The sequence below is a fragment of the Pleurodeles waltl genome, chromosome 4_2 (assembly GCF_031143425.1).
Source record: "Pleurodeles waltl isolate 20211129_DDA chromosome 4_2, aPleWal1.hap1.20221129, whole genome shotgun sequence".
In the NCBI taxonomy this organism is placed as follows: Eukaryota; Metazoa; Chordata; class Amphibia; order Caudata; family Salamandridae; genus Pleurodeles; species Pleurodeles waltl.
This window is the reverse complement of record NC_090443.1, coordinates 757,442,151-757,454,501: the sequence shown is the minus strand read 5'-3', so window position 1 is coordinate 757,454,501 and position 12,351 is coordinate 757,442,151.

The following is a 12,351-nucleotide window of genomic DNA, read 5'->3' as shown; positions in this document are numbered from 1 at the left end:
TTGCACTCCCCAGGATGGCACAGTGGGCAAATCACCCACTGTAGAGACTTGAGAGACTGTGGCTTTGCACTCCCCAGGATACATCAATGGGCATGGAGTCCCGTTGTGGATCTGGCTTCGCATTCATCTGGCTGAGGTGCCCCCCCCTTCCCTTCCCCCTGAGGTGCCTGTTTTATTTCTATCTGATGCCCCGGCAGTGTTCTCTCCGATTTTGGTCAGGTATCGTTTGTGGGCCTCGCCCATGCATTTTTGGACTGTTTGTGCACGGACATTGTTGTGTACATATCTGCACTACTTCTTGTATTGTATATATAATTATGAGTGATTTAGACATATATATCTGTATATTTATGTATGACATGTATATTGGCACATTACAATGTTTGACCGAAATTCGCTTTGTGTTTTAATTCTTCCGGGGGGATTGTGGGTTGTTAATGTGATATTTTTGACTTCATTGGTGTGTATGTTGTACTATGCAAGGGTGGGGGTGGGGGTGTTTGGTGGGTGTCCCCCTAACTTTTGCCTCCCCCCTCCCCCGTGTCGTAGATGCAGTACTCACCGGTATCTTCTGCGCCTAATTCGCTGTTGGTCGTAAAGGAGCAGAAAGACAAGGGCAGGTAGTATTTGGAGTTCGGGGTCCATGGAGTCGTCGTTCCTCGTGGGATATGTTCAGGTGAGCGTTTTCCCATAGCAAAAGCTGTTTCCGCTGTGTTTTTATCCACAGTGAATCCGCCCCGGAAAAGGTGGCGGATTGGCGGGTTGTAATAGTGTGGGCGGTACATTTTCTCCCGCCTGTCTGTTGGCGGTGACAGCCACGCTGCTTGTCTGTACCGCCGTGGTGGGCGGTGTGTTAAAGTGGCTGTCTTTGTTGGCGGTTTCCGCCAGGGTCATAATTCCTTTTTTTGTCCGTCGGCCTGTTTGCGGTATTATCGCACCTTTTACACCGTCCGCCAGGGTCGTAATGACCCCCATAGTTGTTAGGGGAAATTTGATTTCCCAAAGAGAAAGCCTGGCTTGCCTGTATATCTGAATTAAAACAACCATTTAAGGAGAAGAAATTTCACTTTTCCAAACAATTTAACATGTTTCCAGCAATCTTAGATCTTCTGTGAGATGAAAAGTTTGCTGGCAGTTTTTCGTTGAGTTTTCTGCCAAAGTGGAAGACTTTCAGCTATAGATTGAAATTGTCCAGAATGAATATTACTGTGTTTCAGAATGACATACAAATATAATCTAAATCATTCCTCAACAGCATACTTTGGTTACCATTATATGCATTCTTTTTTAAGTTTATATACACATTTATGATATGTTGGTAATGGCCCTTTTTGCAGGGTTATCCCCAAAGGTTTTGCCTCACCTCCTATTTGTGACTGTGCAGCATTTCGTTTTGCTGGCTTTAGGTCTCTGGGAACATTACCACTGGTGACCAGTGTTAAAGTGCAAGTGCTCTCTGTTTAAATTGTATTGGGGATTGGTTTAAACATGGTTGCCATATTTGATTTACTAGGAAGTCCTTAGTAAAGTGCATTATTTGTGCCTAGGACCTGTAAATCACATGCTACTAGTGGGCCTGCAGCTCTGACTGTGCCCCCCACATGAGTAGCCCTGTAAACATGCCTCAGACCTGTGACTGCAGTGTCTGTGTTTGCAGTTTTAAAATGCCGTTCAACCTGGCAAGTGCACCCACTTGCTTGACCCAAACCTTCCCTTTTACTACATGTTAGGAACCACTAAAGTAGGTCCATAGCACCCCACTGGCAGGGGTGCCGTGTATTCAAAAGGTAGGACATGCTCTGGCGTGTTTTACATGTCTTGATAGTGAAATACTACCAAATTCATTTTTCACTATTGCAAGGCCTATCCCTCCCACATGTTAGCATGGGAATTGCCCTTAATTTAAGTGCAGTTTTCCATTGGGAGCAGATAGAGCTGGAGTTTGGGGTCTCAGCTTTTGGTGAAGTTTATTTTTTAATTGTGGAGTTGCAAAGGCAACTTTTAGGTGGCAGGCTGTTGGAAGTATTTCTCAGTGGAGGGACACTTGCTGACATTAAATCCATAGGATCAGATGAGATACCCTACCATAAAGGATGCCCTGACCATGAGGTATAGTTTCACCCCAGAGAGTTGCAGGGTAAAGTTTAGAGACAGTACTAAACTTGGGCTCAAACTTAAGTAGAATATGTTGATTATTTCTGCAGAGCACTGGATGGTTGGGTGAAGGGCAGCGAGGTAACAGACTATCAGGGGCTGTACACTTTCACTGCATTGGAACACTTGTCTAATTTATGTTTTCCACGGCTGTGCCAGCACTTGATTCACAGCAAGCTTAGTGACCCCTGGAAGTTTACCAACGAGGCACACAGCTGGCTCACCATCAGGATCCAAAAGAAGTTGTATGTGGGAAACTCAGCCAAGGATGGGCAGGATCAAACAGAAGAAGGAGGGGGAGGTCAAGGGAGACACAGACAGGTCCCAGGATAAGGAAGGAGGAAAAGGTTCCTATGCCTCTTCTGACAGGAAGGAAGGAGGTTCTTGTGGGCAGTTGCCAAGGGCACCCCATTTTACACCCTGTTGCTTTGAGTTTTCCCAGCTTGGACACAAGAAAGGGGTCTCTGTCTGTCCTAAGGAGCCCCCCAATGGTGGCCCCTCTACATTGGTGGCCAATGTGGCCTTAGGGGAGGTAATCCCCTGGGTCAGGTCATAGACCATTCTGGAATCTCCCTTAGTTGGGAGGTGATCCCAGAGGGTGGATGTTGTCACTTCCTCCAGGTAAAGATGGGGGGGAGGGGTCCCAGTCACTGCTCTGAGGAACCTGGGGGCCAGATGGACCATGGTTGTGGAATGGCTATTTTCCCCAGAGCAATATATCACCAGGTGTAGAGTGACTCCAACCCTTAGGCAGGACATTTTTCAGCCTATGGCTCTGGTGTCCTTAGAGTGGGGTGGGAAGGTGGCCTAGAGAAGGGTTATATTTAGTCCCCAGATGCCTGTAGACTGCATTCTGGGGAATAAATTGTCCCTGGTGTCAGGAGAACTAGGAGTGGTGGCCACCAAAGGTTCTCTAACAGTTCTGTTTTCGGGGATCACCACTCCAAAGCTGAAGGTACAGGACCCCATCAAGAGAGACAGGAAGAGAAACAGCCCACTCCTGTTCTGTGCTCAGCCTGTGGTTATAGACCCTAAGGTGAGCGCACAGTCTCAGGATACTACCCCTGAACTGGTGGGAGGTAAAGAGGGTGTAAGACACCTGGGGCTACTGCCCCGACCTTTCAAAACCACAGAGGCTAGAGACCCTGGGATGGCCCGGGGCCTGGCTACTGACACTGACTGCTGTTGGTGCCCTCTCTTGATCGTTGTCCTTGTGGTCAGAGTTTTCCATGGGTTGGGACCAAAGTCAGACCCACGGGGTGGAATGGGCCACAACACACTGTTGGCCATGGTGGAATAGTCTGCCTACTGGGATGCATCTGAGAGCAGGTTAAGGTTAAGTGCTGCACAGATGGAGTCCACAGATGAGGAGAATGGTTCCCCCTAGGTTCATTCAGTGGGGCCCTAGAGTGTAGACGTAGGGATCCACCTGACTTTAGAGAGGCATAGAACTGGCAAGAGCCCCTGCAGTAGTATGCCATTGTCCAGGCTCTAGCACCATAAATAGGGAAATCCACCAAGGTCTTGTTTGGCCTACCCAGGCTTTAGACTGGAAGGGTGTGTGTTGGAAATGGCCCTTTCTTAAGATTTATCCCCAAACCTTTTGCCCCTGACCTCTTGTTTGTGACTGTGTGCTGCATTTCATTTTTGCTGGCTTTAGGACTTTGGGTACTTTACCACTGCTGACCAGTGCTAAAGGGCAAATGTTCCCTGTGTAAATTGTATTGGTGATTGGTTTATCCATGGTTGGCAGATTTGATTTACTAGTGAGTCCAGAGTAAAGTGCACTATGTGTTACCATGGCCTGTAAATCAAATGCTACTAGTGGACCTGCAGCACTGATTGTGCCACCCACAAGAGTAGCCCTGTAAATATGTCTCAGACCTGCCCCTGCAGTGCCTGTGTGTGCAGTTTTAAAAGCTATTTCTACCTGGCAGGTACACCAACTTGTCAGTCCCAAACGTTCTCTTTTACTACTAATAGGTCACCCCTAAAGTAGGTCCAAGGCAGCCCCTTGTGCAGGGTGCAATGTATTTAAAAGGTAGGACATGTACTGTGTGTTTTACATGTCCTGATAGTAAAATTCTGCTAAACTGTGTTTTCACATGGGGATTGCCTTGAAAGTTTAATTTTCTATAGGGAGCAGATAGCGATAAGGAGTTTGGTATCTCTGAACTCACTATTTAAAAAAACATCTTTTGGTGAAGTTGTTTTTTAAGCTGTAGGTTTGAAATTGCTACTTTTAGAAAGTGGGCATTTTCTTGCTCTGTGCCTCTGCCTGTTTGTTAGCGAAATCCTATTAAGTTTGGTTTCCATTATTGCACAACCTATCTCTCCCATAGGGTAACATTGGGATTGCCTTGAAATATCTTTTAGGTATAATTTCCTTTTTCGGAGCAGATTGAGATGTGGAGTTTGGGGTCTCGGAACTCACAATTTAAAAATACATTTTCGTGGAGTTGTTTTTTGAAGTGTAGGTTTGAAAATGCCACTTTTAGAAAGTAGTCATTTTCTTGCTTAAACATTCTGTGCCTCTGCCTGTTTATAGAATAATTGTCTGGGTCATGATGACAGTTGTGCTGTTTGTGGATTCACTCTAGACAGTGACACAAAGGGAGCTTTGGTGTGCCCTGCATTTTCGGATGCTTGTTTTAAGCTAGAGTGGTGGGAGGAGCTGACACTTGCACCTGAATAAGGCTGTACCTGTCCTTACACAAAGCAATCTCCACCCCCAAGGACTATGGGGGTCATTCTGACCCCGGCGGGCGGCGGGAGCCGCCCGCCTAGAGGGAACTGCCGAATGACCGCAGAAGGCCGCCCGCCGGCCCAGCGGGAAACCCCCCTCAACAATGAAGCCGGCTCCGAATGGAGCCGGCGGAGTTGTAGGGGTGCGACGGGTGCAGTGGCACCCGTCGCGATTTTCATTGTCTGCAAAGCAGACACTGAAAATCATTATGGGGCCCTGTTAGGGGGCCCCTGCACTGCCCATGCCAGTGGCATCGGCAGTGCAGGGGCCCCCAGGGGCCCCACAACACCCGTTCCCGCCATCCTGTTCCTGGCAGTAAAAACCGCCAGGAACAGGATGGCGGGAAGGGGGTCGGAATCCCCATGGCGGCGCTGCAAGCAGCGCCGCCATGGAGGATTCACTGGGCCAGGGGTAAACCGGCGGGAAACCGCCGGTTCCCCTTTTCTGACCGCGGCTTTACCGCCGCAGTCAGAATGGCCCAAGAAGCACCGCCAGCCTGTTGGCGGTGCTTCCTCTGCCCTTTGCCCTGGCGGTTTCAAACCGCCAGGGTCAGAATGAGGGCCTATGTCTGGGATCAGGCTAGGGGAAGACATAGGGGGTCATTACAACCCTGGCGGACGGTGTTAAAGCGGCGGTAAGACCGCCAACAGGCTGGCGGTCTTTTTTTTTGTATTATGACCATTGCGGTTACCGCCATGGTCATCCGCCGCTTCCCTGTTCCGCCCGCTGGGCTGGCTGGAGACCTGGGTCTCCAGCCCGGCAGCCGTGACAATACCGCCACCGGTATTGTGACCCGGCTTACCGCCGTGGATTTCCAGCGGTAGGAACCGCCATGAAATCCATGGCGGTAAGCACTATCAGTGCCAGGGAATTCCTTCCCTGGCACTGATAGGGGTCTCCAACAACCCCCACCACGACTCCCTCTTCTACACCCCCACCACCCCTGCCACCCCCCGAAGGTGGCAGGGCCCCCCTCCCCACCCCAACCCCCAACCCCCAACCCCTGACATTACCTTACACATACACACCCGACATGCATGCAGGCACCACCAACACACATACACGCACACACACCAACATACATGCCAGCATCCACACACACACTCAGACACGTACACTCACATTCACACATTCACGCACACATCCATACAGACATACATACAGACAGACACGCACACATTTCTGAAACACGCAACACCGCCACAAGCATACACGCACTCACACAACCCCCCACATACACAGACGCACCCCCCCATGCACCCACACAACACATAATGCCCCCCCACCCCCTCCCCTAACGGACGATCGACTTACCTGTTCCGTCGATCCTCCGGGAGGGGACGGGAGCCATGGGGGCAGCTCCGCCAACACCACACCGCCAACAGAACACCGCCGCGCAGAATCACAGGACGCGATTAGCTCGGCGGTGTTCTGTTGGCGTGGCGGTGGAGGTGGAGCAACCTCCACTTCCCCGCTGCCCGCAAGTATGGCTGTTGGCGGCTCTCCGTTGGAAAAACGACGTAGGGCAGCCAACCGTCATAATACGCCGAGCGGCAAACCGCCACTACTGGCGGTCTTCTGCACGGCGGTCCGAGGTTGTAATGACCACCATAGTCTTGTGCCCTACAAAGACTTCTCTTTGAAGTTTGCCTACTTCAGAGACAGAAAGGGGTATGTGTACCGGAACTCTAACACCCCAAATTTAGAATCCTTCCAGACTGTGGACATTCTGCCAGGAAGAAGAGCTGGGTGCTGTCTGAAGAGATTGCCTCTCTGCCTGTTGCTTTGCTGTGCTGTCCTGCTGCTTGCTGCTTCTGTTCTGGGAGTGAAGGGTCTGGACTTTGCTTTCTACATCCTGCTTCTAAAGGTTCTCCAAGGGCTTGGACTGTGCTTGCCTTCTGTTAGGAAGTCTCAAGGACATCAAAAGCTTCACCTACTACCACCTGCCCTCTCTTGCTGAGAGTCCTGACTTGCCAAGTGGTACCAAATCCAGTTTCTGGGCCATTGGGAGTGAGTTCTGGTGTAACCAAGCAGAAACAAGCACATCGACTTCAGAGCAACTTCCGAATCAGCACCAGTGTCCAACTCTGCACTGCTGCCTGCACCAGAGTTGTGGTCCCTGCTGACTGAAGCGACCACGACCGATGCCAGAGGCCCGACACCACCGCAAAGCCTCCAAGTCCCGCCACAGCCTGGGTCCCGATTGCTGTGTCATCAACGTGCGTGACACCTGACTTCGACCCTGCCACAACACCTGTGGCCCGTGGTGTGATCGCAACACCGCAAAGTCAACACCTCATGCCTTGACCTGCTGGTTTCTTCGACCCCGCCTTGTCGTAAGGATCGATGCCTCACCACTGACGTTTCATCAACTCCCCTGCAATCATAAGGAACCAACATCTCACCCCCCCTTCCTAGCTGTAAGGAACCAACTTCTCACCTCCCCGGTAACAGTAAGGAACTGATGTCGCACTGGCTCCAGCAATGCCTCACCTCCCCGACTCCATGCAACGTCTTTGTTTCCTCATTGTTTCCATGGTACTGTACCTTGGGTCCATGCAACTCAGTAAACGACCAGCACTCCCTTGCAAGTGGCATTGGACTGTTGATAAGGGCTCTGTCAAAACGCTGTGATTTCTAAGCTCTATACTAAGATTTAATCTTTGAAAATGTGTATCTTTAATTGTTCACATTTGATTTTTGTCATTTTGGTCTTTTACTCAGATAAATATTGGCTATTTTTCTAAACTTGTGTGAAGTACTTTTGCAGTGTTTTTTACTGTGTTACTGTCTGTGTATGTACAAATACTTTACACATTGCCTCTGATATAAGCCAGACTGCTCGTGCCAGACTACCAAGTGAGTGATCAGGGGTTATCTTAGCTGTGTGACTCCCTTACCCTGACTAGAGTGAAGTTCCCCACTTAGACAGGGTGCAAACCACTACCAACTAGAGACCCATTTCTAACAGTATAATAATGCTATGAATGGACTCCAGTTGGTATTGAGCCTGACTATACCGGCCTGCAACCACTCACAGTTAGTTGGAAATTGTGTTACTAAGTTGGCAATTTGTAGAGAGATTAACGTTACTGAGCCAACGGAATTACACCCGGAAATATTCAGGATTGCTTCAGTATATTGTTGGGTAAAACCAGGGAAGATGGGTTTATCTTCTACAGCCAAATGTGTTTCAAATATATACTAAAGGTCTTTTAAAGAATTTTCTGCACGGAAGCAGGGCTCATCCAGTGTCTTAAACCATGAACATTCTAAGTGAGGAGAAATTGGTCAACTGGTGAAGTCCTATCGTATCTATATCCCTAATGCCAGAACATTTCTACCAAGCTTGCCCTAAGGGATTGATTAACTGAAAAAGATTGTATAAATTGGTAGCAATGGTTATTCTTACGTTCTCTTTATTCAACCTAACCAGTCTTTTTTTGCTGATTCCCCTGTCACCTAATCTGAGAGAAGTTGACTTGCCTTACACATAAACCTGTGGGACAATCAATGAAAGACTGATTACATGAGGCAATGTTTTTTAAAAAAATTCTACTTTAACTAAACCTTGTGCTGCTAAATATTTTTTTGCTGAACGAATAGTCTTCCTTATTACCAAAGAGAACAATGCTACCTTAGTAAGTTCCTTGGTGGCTCTCTTTGAAATAATGCCAACTTGTTTTAAATCACTTAAGGATATATCCTTTGGTGATAGACAGTTCTTAACTGCCCTCAGCAAGTTGGATCCATTCCGGGGTGTTATCTTCTTGACTTTTTTCCCCTCACTTTTTGTGTCAAAGTATAATACAGGATTGTCTGGTTGCACAGTTAATTCAGGTTTCTCATTTCTTGTAATTCTTAGGTCAATCAAGTTTGGAACTACCTGTTCCTGATCATGGTGAATCCAATTATTTTCCCTATACTTTGGAATTTTTCCCCTTGGTCGAAATCTCAACTGGGCCACCGTTTATAGAGGATTATAGTCACTTACTAATTTTACTACTTCTTATCTGATGGCTTCTCTTACGGTCACAGTGTACTTTCCTCGGGATCTGCACGTTGCTGAACAAAAGGCCCACCTTCCGGCATCTCCAACTCAGAAAGCTATTATAGCACAGAATTATGATGAAGCCAGTCGGGGGGAAGAGAATTAAGGTAGGGAACAGCAGGGAGAGAGATCTGAAAAGAAAAGGTTAGAACAAATATGCACTTACTCATTCATATAAATATAACTCATCAATAGACTCTTGACTAAATGCGTCTCCGATATCAGATGGAGACCCCTTTTGAAATGAGGGCAAAGCCCCTTCTTTGAGTCATGGAACAAGAATAAACTAAGACCTCTGAACCAAGAGATGGCAAGAGCTTTGGACTATGATCATCATAGAACAAGAATAAACTACGACCTCAGAACCAAGAAATGGCAAGAGCTTTGGACTATGATCATCATGGAACAAGAATAAACTTCGACCTCAGAACCAAGAAATGGCAAGAGCTTTGGACTATGATCATACTCAGAATATCAATCCTGTAACATCTATGCATTCATAACATAAACCTTTGATCATGACCTAGAAAATCTCAAAAAATTAAATATGCTTTTCACATGTTATGCTTTCCAAAAAAACAATGAAAACTATGATTTGCTTATCTCCAAAAATACTTTCACTTTCACAACTATAAAGGCCGAAAAGTTTTTACTCATTGAACTTGAAGTGCTTTACTTCTAATACCAGGAAGCACTTTTACTTGTCTTGCCTGAAGAGCTTCACTCGTTATGCTAAGGGGGCGCTTTATTCATGTGGCTTGAATCACTTTGATTGTTGTGCCAAGAACCTTTTACTCCTGTGAACTGAAGTGCTTGAATTGCCATGCCAAGAACGCTTTACATCAGTGGACTGAAGCGTTTGAATTGCCATGCCAAGAGTGCTTTACACCTGTGGACTGAAGAGCTTGAATTGCCGTGCCAAGAGCGCTTTACATCTGTGCACTGAAGCGCTTGAATTGCCGTGCCAAGAGCGCTTTACACCTGTGGACTGAAGCAATTGAATTGCCGTGCCAAGAGCGCTTTACACCTGCGGACTGAAGCACTTGATTTCCCGTGCCAAGAGTGTTTTACATCTGTGGACTGAAGCGCTTGAATTGCCGTGCCAAGAGCGTTTTATGTCTGTGGACTAAAGCCCTTGAATTGCCGTGTGAAGAGCGCTTTACATCTGTGAACTGGGACACTTGAATTGTTATGCAAAGAGCGCTTTACACCTGTGCTCTGAAACGCCTTTGATCGTCGCGCCAAGGCTGCGGTACTCTGGAAACTGAAAACGCTTTGCTCGTTGTGCTAAGGACACTTTACTTCTGGAAGTAATGACTTCCTCCAAAATTGGATTCATCAAGGCCTTACCGCTATGAGTACGACCTACTAGTTTTTGAATTCACCATGGAAACAAGGATACTTCGATTGGATGTCACTCTGCCATGCAGGAACTCTTCTCTTCTTCAGAGAACCCTCCACGAGGTCTGACTGCATCGAAGTCTTCAAAATAGTGAGCAACATGTTTGGGTGTGGCTGGGCTTTATAGGCCTGCCACGCCCCAAGATGGCTGCTGCCTCTAAAAACATGGGAATTGTAGTCCCTTCATGGAATAGCACTGATAAGTGCATCTTGTCTACCAATGTCCTGAACCTGCACCTCTATGAGCTTTGCCACAGGGCAGGCAACGCTGATGACCACCTTTGGAACAAAAGGGGATGACAAGTGGTGCACATAAAGTGCTGCAGAGCAGCGCAGCAGAGTTTGAGACGGGACCTGGACTGCGCATGGCCTGATTCCTGACATTACACCCCTCTCCCAAGCGCGGTCCAGGGCCCGGTTTACCAGGATGGAGGAGGTGAAATCGTTGCACCAAACGTGGTGCGTGAACATGTCTTGCAGGTTCCCAAGAGTCATTTTCCGGTCCTTATCCTTTCTAGGACACCAAGTACCAAAGGGAAGACCCCTATATTTAGAGTCTAAAATAGATTGCACCTCATACTCCCAATGACCTTGGACTAATAGAGGAGCAGGTTGTGTGGCGCTTGAGGGCAAAGCAGGTTTAAGAAGCGAAGTGCGAAACACCAGCTGAAATTTCAAAGAAGATAGGAATTTTAACTTATATGTTACTGGGTTTACTTGTTGTAATACTTCATAGGGGCCTATGAAATTTGGATGAAACATATTTTTATTTTTTAATACAAAGTTTTTTGTGGATAACCAAACCCTATCTTTGTTTGTATACTGAGGACCAGGCTGGTATTCTTTGTCATATTGCATTTTATATTTTTTCTTTGCTTGATGAAGATTTGTTTGCAATTGTGAATGTATCTTTTTCATGTGTGTTAGCATGTCCATGACTGCTGAAGTGGTTTGAGTAGAGGTGGGTAACGTAACTGGCAAAATGTGCGGATGACACCCATATAAACCATAGATAGGAGTTGAGTTTATTGAAGAGTGGTGAGAGTTATTATAAGCCAGTTCTGCAAGCCACAAAAGATCCAGCTAGGTTTTAGGAGACTTTGTTGCGTAACATCGTAAATATTGTTTCAGAGTTTGGTTTAGTCTCTCTGTTTGACCATCCGTTTGTGAATGATAACTAGTAGATAAAGTCGAATCAATTTGTAAAGCTTTGCATCATTATTGCCATAAACGTACAGAAAATTGTGTTCCTCTATCAGAGAGGATAAATCTTGGAAGTCTGTGAAGACGAACTATGTTTTCTAAGATGATAGTCACTAAGGTGTCAGAAGTTGGGAGCCCTTTACAAGCAATGAAATGAGCATATTTGGTAAGGCTGTCTACTATCACTAGAATGGTTGTAAATCGTTTTATTTGAGGAAGACCAGTAATAAAATCCATAGAGATATGTTCCCATGAATGATTGGGAACGGGTAGAGGTATCAGTAGACCTTTGGGCTTGCTATGTTCACTTTTACATCTTGCACATACTTCACATGATTGTATTATTTGCTTAAGGTCATGAACGAATGTAGGCCACCAAAAATACCTTTTCATGAGTTCTATTGTTTTTTGAGGACCTGGGTGACCTGCCAGAGGATGACAGTGTAACCAATGAAAAGCTGTCTCTCTTAACTCCTCAGTAGGCAGGAATACTTGAGAATCAAGTAGAGGTAAGCCTTGTTGAATCAACCTCTTTGTGTCTTGTTGTAAACACTCTTGCCACTTAGTAATGTGCAACTGATTATGAATGAGATCAAAGAATTTCTTGGCAGCTACTAAACACAACATTTTTGAACGCGTTATAATAGGCATGGGTTTTTGTTCAGTAGGTGTGATTGACGAATCTTGTCTAGATAATGCATCGGCCTTACAATTATCTACTCCTGGTCTAAAAGCCACTATGAAATCAAAATCTGCAAAGAATAGCATCCATCTTAGTTGTCTAGGAGTTAGTAGT